Source organism: Cupressus sempervirens, chromosome 2 (genome assembly GCF_028749045.1).
Source record: "Cupressus sempervirens isolate cs-2001-9-10 chromosome 2, ASM2874904v1, whole genome shotgun sequence".
NCBI classification, from domain to species: Eukaryota; Viridiplantae; Streptophyta; class Pinopsida; order Cupressales; family Cupressaceae; genus Cupressus; species Cupressus sempervirens.
Genome location: NC_143119.1, coordinates 281,737,265 through 281,749,678, shown reverse-complemented (window position 1 = coordinate 281,749,678; position 12,414 = coordinate 281,737,265).

The following is a 12,414-nucleotide window of genomic DNA, read 5'->3' as shown; positions in this document are numbered from 1 at the left end:
ATTGTTCAATCCATAATGTCATCCAATCTTGATTATTTGTAATAAACAAATGTATTACATCCCACTCTTTAGCAACTGTACAAAAGTAAATAGATGACTTACAAAATATTTATTTTGAATATTAAGAATTAATTAACAATAATAACATCTCATAATTTATTACCTTTCACTTTCCTAAATCTACCATTTCCCACCAAGTACTCCCCTTCAAAATTTTAAATGGATTTGAGATCCCAAATGCAATCTATATGGGTCTTTGCTGCGAGATTCTTAGTATGAGTGTGGGAGAACATTTGATGGTGGCAACAAGTTGCCACCTATAATTATACAACAAAAAAATATAATTTGTTAGTGTAAACAATCTTAATGGTACATATTTCACCTTTTATAGACTATAATGATTTATATGACAAACCTTAGCATACGCAACATTGTTATGTTGGATAAACCATTTGTAACTTTCAAATTACCAATAGCAATACAAAAAAGAGAAGAGTTGATTGAGATCCTTCATTAAGTAGAGTTATATCATGGATGGCCTCAATGTCATCATCATCATAATCATCATCATCAGTAGTAGCAGCAACACAAGTACCAAATGTGTCATGAATGAATGCATTTTTACCATCATCTTCAAATGTATTTTCTGGTGCATGATCTTCTCCTTCAATACTCACACCTCCATGCTCCTCTAAGATGTGGTGGTCCATATCACGTACTACCCTAGGGAGATCAACCTATATAAAATTGATGATAATCAAACCCTTATTTTCATGGTTTATATACATATTAATTGTGAAAACAACATAACAAACAACTTACCAATGGATGATAATCAAACCCCCCTTCAATGTGACAATTCTCTCTACAATGTCTCTTGGAAATGTTTTGATTTTGATTCTTCTTGTCTTTAAGTCATTACAACTCTTGTAAGGACAATAACATTTTTCATTGTCTCCCTATTTTGATCAAATTCAATTGTATTATCTTACATTATCCTTCTTTATGGGAATAACTTATTCTTGTACCCTTATTGAGTTGTGTGTACTTAATGTTTATATTTTCTCATATGTTTTTGAAAGATTTTTTTTTTAAATTAATGTGTATATCTATGAAAATATTGGACATGTTATACTTAATGTTTCGAAAGAGAAATATGGTGTAATTAATGTGTATATCTGCAAAAATATTGGACATGTACTTAATTTTTATATTTGCACATATGGGTTTGAAAGAAAAATTTGGTGCAATTAATGTGTATATTTACAAAAATATTGGACATGTTGCACTTAATGTTTATATCTACACATATAATTTTGTAGATGGTGGAATTATTGAACAAGGTATTTCTTCACTAAACTACATTAAAATCACCATGTATTTTTCCATTGAATTGCATTAAAATGTGCCTATGGGTTGTAGGGAAACTAACATATAAATACAATTTGACCATATGGTATCATTTGAATACTTTTAATTATAGATATACGTTGTTTTTGTGAATCTCAATAAGTTGGCAAACTTGATATAAAGATGAAATATATTTTATCTATTTTAACACTTATTCTTCTTCAAATTTCTCACCCAATGATCCCACCTCACCCCTATAAATATGCCTAATTTATATCTCCACCTACCACATCAACACAACTACCATTTCATATTAATTACTAATTTGGACTATCTTTCTCCCATTCATATCCTCTCTCACATTTGATCATTTTAAAAAATAAACTATTTGATTCCTTCTTCTATTTTTGATGAAGGTCTTATTTTATTCTATTGTTCTATGAACAATGTGTGGATATTTTCAATGTACAGATCACTCATAGAATCATTAGAGATTTTTCTCTTGGAATTTCTTTGTGTGAGTGTCTACTCTTATGAATTTAATCACTAACCCCACATTAATATCCACATTCCCATCTTATGAAATCAAGTTATGCAAGTAGGTCTACTCTTGTCTAACTTTGGATCTTTGTGAAATCCATTTAAATCTTCCAAAATAGTAACTGGTACAAGAGATTTTAGCACTTACACTTGACTTTTAATCTCCATTTCTCCTTGAGAGAGTCTTTCATGACGTTTTTTTTTGTTTCTTTTTCTTTTTTTTTAACTTTTTAATTAAATGATACATGCTAACACTTAATTTTATTTGGATTATTGGACTATTAAACTTTATGGTTGACATCTAATGGAGAAGAATGCTATGTAGGTTTAAATCATTTATATGGATGGAAGGTTCTCAATGATGTGCCTTTGTGGCTATCTTCGATTACAAATCATAGAAATATTGATAGATTGTGGGCCAATAAGTAAATGAATAAAAGAAATGAACACACATGCACATATATACATACTAACATGTTCTTACATATATAATATGAATTGATTATTATTATAGAATAATATATAATTTCTATTTTTATTTTTATTTATATGAAATACCTTATTAATATTACTACCCATTATGAGCAATTTATTCTATTAAAAGCATACTAAAATCTCTATGTAAATATTTTACATTACTACGTCTATTAATAAAGTTATTTTTCATTAATTTTTTTTAATGATTTTCCTTTCCATTAACCAACTATTTCTTTCTACTAAAGTCAATACTAAAGTTGAAGTGACATATCTTTAAAAAAATTCAGCTAATTTTCTCTATTAAATTCAATACTTAAGTTTATACAAGTGACATATCTCAAAACAAACCCAAACGATCCAAATGATCACAAGCCATACACATTCTCTTCCCTATTAAAATTAAATTGTGAAAATAGAAATGAAAGCTATTGAGGATCAAACACCTATACCAGAGTTACAACAAAATGTGAAGTTGACTTTTAGATATGGTAGAGGTAGAGATCCAAAGTTTGATCAAAATTTAAGGCATGAGAAAGAGTATCTGGCAATATGTCAAAAGGAGAAGGAGCATCTTTAGAAAGAGACTACATGGCTAAAAAAATAGCTAGGTCACAACATGGATGATATTATGGGAGCACTAGATAGAATCTAGGAAAGTGTTGTGGTAGGTACTAGGACTTTGGAATAACTTGCGAGTGTCTTTGAGAATTTATAGTCCAAATATTGGGAAGAGTATAAGTGTAATTTGTCATGTACTACATCTGCATTTTCTTTGAAATTTCTTATAAGAGTGTTTTAAGGTTGGGACCAGTTCAACATCCTTTGCATGGTTTAGAGTTAATGTCATTGTGGAAGAGGCTTCTACAAGGAAATGAGCCTCATGAGTATGGCATTTATGAAGAAGTGGAACTTTCTTATTCAACTCCTTACACTCAAATCTTCACGGAACTTATTCTTCTAGTAGTGAGAATAACTACTACAAATTCCTAGGAGCCAAGGGACCCTAAACCTATGCTACATTTTTTGGAGACATGGGAGAAGTTACTACCAACTTTAGTACTTCATAACATTTTGGATCATATAGTGATGCCCAAATTAACAGTACGAGTAGATACTTGGGATCCTCATAGGGAGACCGTGTCAATACATGCATGGTTAAATCCTTGGCTTCCATTGTTGGGCCAACATATGGAGCCTTTATATCCAACCATTCGTTATAAATTGGGGAATGTGCTTCATGCCTGACATGCAAGTGAGGCATCTGCATATGCAATTTTATCTCCTTAGAAAACTATATTTGATCTTGCTAGCTAAGAACTATTGATTTTTTATTTTAGTGTACCTAATTTGATGTTAGTATTATAGGAATTTGTAATCAACCCAACTAATTAGAAAATAGAAAATTTAACTAGCTAATGGCTTGTTTCTTTCTAAAAATATTTTTTATGATATGTTTTTGTAAAATTTCTTGTGAACTTTGCCCATTTTTCCTTGTTTGGATTATTTTTGTGTAGGATCTTGAGATATGTCACTTAGGATGGGTTAAGTGAGTTTTATTGTTTTATTATTTGGATTCTATAATATTTATGTAGTTGGATAAATTTCTCTATTGTTCTAAGATGTAATAAGAACCTTAAAAAATATCTCTTTGTATATATAAAGAGATACATGTTTAGAAGAAAATACGCTGGAAGATTCCTCAGGTATGTATATTGAAGCATCTCAAGTTGTGTTTCTGAAACATAAATTTTCATATTTGATTTCATTTACCTTCCTATATTTTATGCATACTAAAATCTCTTTGCCTTTTTTTCCTAAACTTAAGGAATATATATTTCATTAATCACTTTAGATTACAAATGAAAAACTTTATTAAAGTGATCATCTACCAATTTCTTTGTGCATAACCTTATCGTAATGCAAAGAGTTCTAAATTGCATGAATTTGTATATATTTTTCCAAATCTATAAGGATACTCAATTGACAAAGGCTTAAATATTTATTCCAATCTAAATTTTGTTTATTTGATCATTAAATACATTTGAAGCACTTATTCTCCTTCAAGATGCATTGAATATTTCAAAATTATATTAAATAATGTGGTGAGAAATTATGAATAAGTTTTAATAAATGCATTATTTTTCCATGCTTTTATCAAGTCCAAATTTTATTCTCGCTACACTACAAGCAAATAAAAGAGGATTTGTAAATAGGGATTGTAAACCTAAATAATTTTCTCTACAAGAATATGCAATCCAAATTTCTTGTTCTCATATATTTTGATTACAGGTTAATGTATATCAGATTCTAAACTATGATCTATGTGTTATGATAGGGGGCATCACATGAATCATGGTTTTAACTGAATTGTTAGTGGAGTACATAAATCGATAAATCATAGGGCAATGTCCATAATGGTGATTCCATAGATTGATTTTTCCCTCCTCTCAGAACTGATGAAAGTGGATATGATCTACAACACTATGATCCATGATTCTAATATCAATGACCTCAAAGTATCACTTGTCAACATTAAATTAGCTTCAACTTAATGCAAAGCATCCAGTGTTGAGGAGTTGCCTTGTAAAAATAACTTGGAAATCAAGGTGTTCCTTAAAAAGAAACACTTCATTGTTTGTGAGATACATATTACAACCAACTGGACTAAAAGAATGATGCCTAGTTATTAAACATGATGCATGCCCAACAAGAAAATCAAAGAAATACTCTCATTCAAGTTGTCCATGAAAAAGCACTTGCTGATTTGAAAACTTGATTATGGGCTTTACCAATATGTTTTAAAAAGTTTAAAATGTAGTTAGAACATGGAAATACAATAGGGCTCACTTCCCATAATTGCTATACCCTTATTCATAGGTCCATATAAAAAATGTCTAATTTCGAACTCTAGAGAGAAAGATAGAGAAAACTTATCTTGAAAAAGGGAAAATTAAAATAAACTTTCAACCACTGGGCATGACCATATCTATTATGGAGTTACTTCATAGACAAGACAATCATCACACCAATAGAAAAAAATTCAATAGGGAAGGGCATAAATGTTCAATCTTTGATAGAATATTAATGGTTTAAGGGAGCCACAAGAAGAGAATATTTTTGGCCATAAGGAGATGCAAATGAATACACAAATTAAATTCTTTGGCCACTATAATTTGATTAAAGGATTACAATGTCTCACAAATAAGAGAAATGCTTGTTTCTTAAATATTAATGTGATTTTTTTTCTTTTTGAGTGCTACATCTACAACAATGCTTCCATTTAATTTTCTTTCTATACATATCTCAAAAGATAAAACTACAATTATGCTCAAATATATATTTTCCCATATCTAAATAACAAGAAAGTAGGTTGTTAATACAATTTTAAAAAATTTCCAACCCTCTACTATCCTAATTGGAAGAGTGATAAGACACTTAAAGATAATCTTTTGTGGAGGGAGAATGTAGAGCAAGGGAATAAAGATCGCAAGGGCATGACATGAAAATTCAATCATAGAGCAAGGGCATGGCCATAGATTAATTGAAGATTATGTACATCCCATCACATCACATTTATAGTGTTTCTTTATTTATGAGTGGCAGATATGCACACTCCCTCCAAGTTAGTTTGGACAACTACATGTAATGTGAATTTGGAACACCTCAAGATTAGTGAAATGAAAGTTTTGAAACAATAAGGTGAATCATATGCCACTAAAAATAGCATTACAATATAGTCAAGCTCATTCAAATCCATGGACAACAAAAAATATTTTAATAAGTTTAAGATCTCATACAGGGAGGAAGATATTGAAAGTTAGTGTAAAACAATAGAAAGAATAAATAATAAGGAGAATGAATTATTAAAAAAAATACCATGGAAAAAATGTAGAGCAAGGGCATGGCTAGGAAATCATACATCTCAATACTAATATCTACACTCTTTTGCAACTTCTATATACCCCCATTCAAAGCTCTCCACAATCTACTAAATGGGAATGATTAATGTCACATTTCCTTTTTTCTGTTTATAATCATCTCAACATCATAATTACAACATCAACATTGAAATTACAACGCCATTAGGGATAATTGCAAAAAAAAATCAAAAAATCACCACAAATTGCACTACCATTACAAATTGTCATCACAATTTAACCCCAAATGTTGTAGTGTGTCATCTTGATCACAAGTTTTCCATGACAATCTAGTAGTTGCAGGTGCCATCTTCATCACATGTTTTATAAGTACATGTGCAGTAAATAACTACTATGACTACTTGAGCTACTAGTAGATGGTAGAGTATTCATCATCATCATTTGACATAGGCTCACATGCATATCACGTGTTAAGTGAAAACAAGGTAAATATTGACAAGGTCTTCCCAATCTTAAAAATCTCAAGAATCATCAACACCCATCGATATGCCACACTACCAATTTTGGAGGGCATGGAAATACAACCATCATTATCATATGTGGTACACTTAATTTCATATTTTGCAATCATTTTGTCAATTGTAAACATGAGCTTGTTTCCATTTTAACAAATGTTTGTATAAGTATTTGAGTTTAAGTACATGTAGTTATGACTCTACATGTTAATGGGGTATATAGATCTTATCATTGAATTTTTTATTTTGGTTTTCATGTAGGTACTATAAAAGGACAAGAAGGTCTATTTGGGAGAAAGCTTGAAAGTCAGCATAACATCAATTATGGAAAAATAGCTAAGATTATTGTAGATCCAATGGGTGTATTTCCTTCATTGACAAATATAAGTTCTTATAGAGACTTGCTATCTCTAATATGTCAAAAGGGGTCATCTCATGTCTTAATGTGTTGAAAGAGACATTAGGTACCATTAAGATCCCAATATATCCCTCCAAATTTTGTTTCTAAGTACATGTGCACTCAAGATCTTCTATCACTACTTGAGCTACTAGTAGATGGTTAGTATTCATCATAATCATCCTCATCTAACATTAGAAGCCATCTTTAGCACAATATGATCACTAGAAAAGTCTGTATGCTACTTGTATGGTGGGATGTTTTCTTTCTTGTTTCATGAAGCTAGGTTATCCTTGGAATCCATATAGCATATAATACCATAGGTATCATGTATCTATCACTACTTGAGCTACTAGTAGATGGCGAGAATTCATCATGTCATCATCCAACATAGGCTCACAACAATATCATGTGTTAAGTGCAAACAAGGTAAATATTAACTAGGTCCTTCCAATCTCAAAAATCTTAGGAATCATCAGAGTCTATCAATATGCCACCACTAGGAGATTTGGAGGTCATGGAAATGTAACTAGTATGGGGTAAATACTATGGTTTGTATGAAATAAATATTTCTTTTGGACTCCTCATGAAGATTTTGTACAATGATTGAATCCTAATTCAAAAAATTATTTAGAGAGGCAAGAGAAAGAACAAGAACGTAAAGGTTGGGTCTAATGTGTTGATGCAAGAGCACCTTAGGTGTAAGAGCAATCTTGAATCACTCAAAAATATTTTGTTTTTAGTAGTTTCTATTTTAATAAGGACTAGTAGATAGGGTGGTTACTATTTATAGGAACTTGCATTTTTTAATAAGTTTGTCATATGAGCTCAGAATGTTCTCATTTTCTACATGAGGGTTACTTTTAGAGTTGTAGGCCTACCATAAAATTCTCATTGCTCTAGCTTAAGTGTTAGAGAAGCTATTGCAGATTTTTGATGGAAAATTTTGTAAAAAAATCTTTAGGCTCACTATTGGACACCTTAGAGTGCTCGGATGAGGTTAGAAAACTCAACAAAAGGGTGCTAGCATGATTTTGAGCCTATAGATCATGAGCTGGCATTTCCAAAAAGTTGTCATAATAGCCAATTAGAGCAATAGTTTGAGAGTTATGGCCTTTCAAAGTTGAACTACCCAAAATTCCTAAAATAAATGTCAAAAATGTATTTGTCTGACTCTATATGTAATGTTAGTGTTTATCGGCTCTAGGTATTAAGTTTCAATGTCTAGAACCTTCTTAGGCAGCATAAAATTGCCTATTTGAGAAAGGCCTGAACATTGTCTAGAATAACTCTAGTTACTAGTTTACAACTTAGTCTTGTAGATTACTGTAATGAAGGAACTCATGTGGGTTAGCATAATATACTTGTGAATTCTATAATTTCACATTTGTGGTGTAAATAAGAAGTCCATATTTTGTTCTTGCATTTGATATTGTTTCTTTGTTTCGATTATGAGTTTATGGTTTTAAGGGGTGTGCCCTTCATCAAGTGGTATCATAACACCCTTCATCAAGTGATATCAGAGCTAGAGCTCTTGAGTGTCTGGATAGATCATTAGCTATGAGGCCATTTGTATCAAGACTATGGTTTGGGCTGAGTGTCTAGGTAGATTGCCGATTGTGAGGTAGTTTGCACTAGGGTTTTAGTGAAAGTGTGAAAAATGCCTCCATGAAGAGAGTGTGGTGGAACAATTGTAGGCGTTACACCTTAGGGTTTTAGAGCCCTCCAAAGAGAAATGCAAGCATTGGAGGAACAAGTGCAGAGAGGAATAAATCTTCCTCTAAGAGATGAACGTGAGGATGAGGATGAAGTAGAAGAAAATGCTAAAGTAGAGGATAAAATCTTAACCCAGAGGAACTGATCTATTAGATCAATGAGCTAGAGGAGTACTTTGAGTATGAAGATATTGAGGATTCGAATAGGGTCAATTTTGTGAAGGAAAAATTGAAGGGATATGCAAAGATCTTGTGGCAAGAGGTTCAATTGGAGCAAAATAGGAAGGGAAAGGACAAAATCACTAGATGAGATCAAATGATAGCTAAACTAAAGCGATGATTCATTCTCATGGATTATGAGCTTGATTTGTTGAAGAAGATGCAAGGGATGAAGCAAGTAGGAAAATCTATTCAAGAGTATATGGAAGAGTTCTACCGAGTTCTCATTAGAATCAACCATGCAAAAGGTGATAAGGAAAAAGTCACTTGTTATCTTAATGGGTTAAGTCCAAGCATTCAGGATGAGTTGAGTCTAGTTTGAATGAATAATATTGAGGAGGCACACTAGTTTGCCCTAAGAGTTGAGGATAGACTTAACAAGAAGTTTAACAAAAAGAATAGAAGAAGAGGCCGCGGTGGAAGATATGGTGAATGATCTTACTTAGGCCATATTGATGATCAAAAGAACAAGGATGATACTAGAAGTAGAAGTCAAAACCAAAGGGGAAAATATTCTAGTCATTTCCATGATCAAAATAATAGAGATCAGAGAGGAAGAGGTAGGGGACAATGATCTAGAAGAGAAGGCTTTAGTGGGAAATGTTTTCTTAATTGAGAATGATATACATTGTAGTCATTATTATCATAAGTATCATATTTGAAATTTTCTTAGGTTGGTAGGCTAAGACCCTATGGAATAAAGACTCAAGATGTTAGAACTTAGGAACTAAGCCAATAGGTTCATGGTATGTTATAATCTATTAGGATAGTTCTTTTAGGTGGCCATTGTGGAAAAATGAATTAACTCTCTCCCTTGAGAGTACTAATAATAAGTATAGTTAGAAATTATTATCAATTCAGATAAAGGCCTACTCATTAGATTTTGGTGTGATGTAAATATAATAAGTCAATTGTCATACAAGTAGTATTGGGTGGAAAGGCTATAGTGAATGATGATTAAGATAAAGATATAATATGTTGAAAAAAAGATATAATGGGTTTACCTAATGACTGATTTTGAACCTATGCAGACATGACTATGAAAACTTCCTGACTTCCTGACATTAGTAATTTTAGAAACATATGTCTTATCATGTAATACCTCATAATGATAATGAGATATTGTTAGTAATCAAACTATATTTAATTGGATCAAGTATACTAATTGTGATGATTACTTTTGGTGGTTTTGATCTAAGGTATGTAATCCAAACTAATTTTCATGTTGGCTTAGTTAGAAATATAGATTCAATATTTTTCCATTATGATAGGGAATGGATTATGATGTGATGTGAAATGTTAAATTGATTATGATGATTTATGATTAAATGTGATATGCAAATTTTGATATTTTAATGTTTTGAATGTCTTATTTGAAATGATTAAGGGATTCCATTGAATTATGTAAATGTGGATTACATAACATTTAAATTCATATGCATTTATGATATGTATTTTATATGATCTTCTTGGACTACTGATGCTTAAGTTTAATGTGCAGGAAGTGGAACCATGGAATGTTTTGGGGGAAACAAGTTCCAAACATATGTGAATGCAGTTTAGCCAAAGCAAATCTTTGGAAGATTCAAAAGCCTTATTGTGATGTATTTTATTTTGTAAATGTAAGCTTTCTTGTGTGTGAATTTTTTTTATCACAAAGATGCATTAGAGACATGTCATGATGATGTGGAATATGCTATTAGGTGTCACTTGACACTTGTGGATTTTTTTTGTTAATGACATGTCCTCTAGGGTTTTGGTCATGGTGGCATTTTACCCTAAAACTAATTACCTTGTTAATGATTAAGTAAACCCACTTGACAAGGGGTAGGATGGGTCATTATCAAAAGAAATTCGAATTTGGACTTGACTAGGGTTTTGAAGGGTCATTAGGTGGTCTGAAAGAGTCTTTTATGTGAAAATAAGTTACCCATATGATAGTATAATGTGTTAGGGTCCTAATTTTGACCATGATAGTAACTAGATAGCCTAGGGGATCCCTTTAGCAATGTCTTCTCCCATCAATTCGAAAATGGAGTTGTCACATGAGTTCTTTCCCATTCTTCCACTAAGTCAAAAATAGAAAGCTTAGGGGGAGACAAGTCTGTAAGAGGAAGTAGCTGGGTTTTTTTGCTAAAATAGTTAGTGGGAAGGCCATTTTAGAGAGTCTTGGAAAAACTAGTGGAGTTTTCACCCACTCTCTATGTTTAGAGACATTTAGGGTTTTGGAGCAAGGCTAAGGGTGCTCTTCATCAACTATCATTACCATTATCCTAGAGCAAGGTAGGTGCTCAAAACATGACCATTTTTTTGTAGAGTTGTCTAATGAATCTGGAAGTATGGAATGTTATTATGGAATCATGGATTTTAATTGTAATCTTTGTGTTGTGTTGTGATTATATAATGGGTTTCATGCATTTTGTTTTGGTTTTCTTCCTTGATCTCTTTGTTTCATTTTGAATGTTGAATTTGTTCATGAGTGTTAAGGCTTCACTCACCCTTGGGAGGGAAGAGAAGCCTTGGGTGAAGGGGTTAGTTGGGCTCATCATTGAAGTTTAGGGATTTTCCTTCTCATGCCCAAAATTTGAAGGCAAAACACACTATTTTTTTTAAAAAAAATTAATCATATTATTATTATTATTATAGGATTAATCTTTACTAACTATAACCAATTCTCTTCAAGATCATTACATGGTCCACAAGGTCCTCTCTTTAGGGGATGATGACTCTCTTCAAGATATTTTGGTGGATGTCTCTTCTACTATTATTGGTTCTATGGCTAAGGATCATCCTTTGGCACCTTTGGTTGTAGCAAATTAGTCTTTGGTTACTGTTGTCCCATCTTCTAGTGCTTTGAAGGAGGATCCTCCTTTGGCTCCTTCTGTGGTTGCAGCTAATCTGTCTTTTGGTGCCTTGGGGATAGCCACCTCTGGCTCCTTCTTAGGTAGATGTTCCTTCTCCTATTCCTACTATAAATTCCTCTATTGTAGTTCATCCCCTAGCTTCAGGGGTATCAGGGTCAAGTTGTGGCCTTGCTGATTCTCAGTGCCAGTTGGCTACTAGTTTGGTGGGGGCTGGAAGGACCTCTGTTAATGGTAATTTGGTCAGTCTCTCCACTTTTGTTTCATTTGGGGTAGTCCTTCCTATGTCTTCTTCTCTGGCTATAGTCATTCCTGTTGTGTCCTTTGCCCTGGTCTCAAGGATTTTTGGTGGTTCTAGTGTTGCTGATTTATGATGGCAGAAGGTGGCAGTTTTGGTGGAGGATGAATGGATCATAGTAAAATGAAAAAAGATGAAACCATCCACTGCCTCTTTTGATATGG